At 43.0% G+C, this 1436-nt stretch overlaps 1 non-coding gene across 1 annotated transcript; it reads left to right on the top strand.

Moving 5' to 3' along the window:
• Positions 1–769: 769 nt before the first annotated feature.
• Positions 770–873, top strand: LOC148579721 (small nucleolar RNA R71). Its single transcript, XR_015899349.1, has one exon. It is a non-coding gene; the product is annotated as a small nucleolar RNA R71 (small nucleolar RNA).
• Positions 874–1436: the final 563 nt, after the last annotated feature.

Raw genomic sequence — 1436 nt, forward strand, 5'->3', positions numbered from 1 at the left:
CTTAGACAAATACACAATTTGATTTTCTAGCTTCTGGATGGCAGCTCCTTGGTTTTGCAGGTTAGAGTTTACTTCTTCCTTAAAAGCTTTCAATTCGGTTATGTCTTGACTCATGGTTGCAAGCATTCCTTCTATCCGGTTTAATTGATCTTGAAATTGTTGGTTCGGATTAAGTTGGGTAGGTTGATTATTTTGGCCATGATATGATGGTTGGGGGTAAGTGTTTTGTGTGGCTTGGTATGATCTTTGGTTGGAGTTTTGGTATGTGGAATTGTTATGTTGGTTGTGGTTGTAAGGTTTGTGGTTTTGTGGTTGGGTTTGTTGGTTCCCCCACCCAAAGTTTGGGTGATTTTTCCATCCTGGGTTGTAAGTGTTGGAGTGTGGATCATATGATTGCCTTTGTTGGTTTCCCACATAGTTGGCCTCTTCCCAATCACCTCCTTCAATGCTTACTTCCTCTTGATCTTGTGTGTGTATTGCAGCCACTTGCTTTGTTTCTAATTGCCTGGTAAGCTCTGCTAGTTGCTTGGCAAACACCTTGTTTTGGGCTAGAATTGTATCAACATGGTTCAGCTCCATGACTCCCTTAGTGTTGTGCCTTTCTGATGCATAGTAGTACTCATTCTCAGCCACTGTCTCAATCACTTCAATGGCCTCTTCCACAGTCTTTTTCCTGTTCAATGAACCTCCTGATGAATGGTCTACAGCCTTCCTTGATTCATAAGAGAGTCCATCATAGAAAATATGCAATTGCACCCAATCATGGAACATGTCTGGTGGGCATTTCCTTGTCAAGTCCTTGAATCTCTCCCATGCCTCGTAGAGAGTTTCACCATCTTGTTGTCTAAAAGTCTGAACCTCAGATCGAAGCCTATTGACCTTTTGTGGGGGGTAGAAACGTGCCAGAAACTTGCTTTCCACCTCATCCCATGTTGTTAGACTCCCCCTTGGGAATGATTCCAGCCACTTAGCTGCTTTGTCCCTAAGTGAAAATGGGAACAAAAGCAGTTTATATGCATCTTCCTGGACTCCATTGGACTTCACAGTGTCACAAATTCTCAGGAATTTTGTGAGATGTTGGTTTGGGTCTTCATTAGCACTTCCACCAAATGAACAATGATTCTCCACAAGTGATATTAGCTGTGGTTTGAGTTCAAAATTGTTGGCCTGAATGGGTGGTTTCTGGATGCTGCTACCACAATTCCCAGAGGTTGGGTTTATGTATGAACTAAGAACCCTCCTCTCAGGAATGGCATTGTTTCCATCAGCTCTCTCATGGTTGTGAACTTCTCTATCCATGTTGAGATCTAAAGCTTCCTCAAAATTGTCCTCAGATTCTCCTTCAGATTCCTCTTCTCCCACTACTCTCTTCCCTCTTGCTTCCCTTCTCAGTCTATGAAGGGTCCTTTCTGGTTCGGTATATGGAGGAGTTGATG

Source organism: Arachis ipaensis, chromosome B10, assembly GCF_059453495.1.
Source record: "Arachis ipaensis isolate K30076 ecotype BB chromosome B10, ASM5945349v1, whole genome shotgun sequence".
Taxonomy (NCBI): Eukaryota; Viridiplantae; Streptophyta; class Magnoliopsida; order Fabales; family Fabaceae; genus Arachis; species Arachis ipaensis.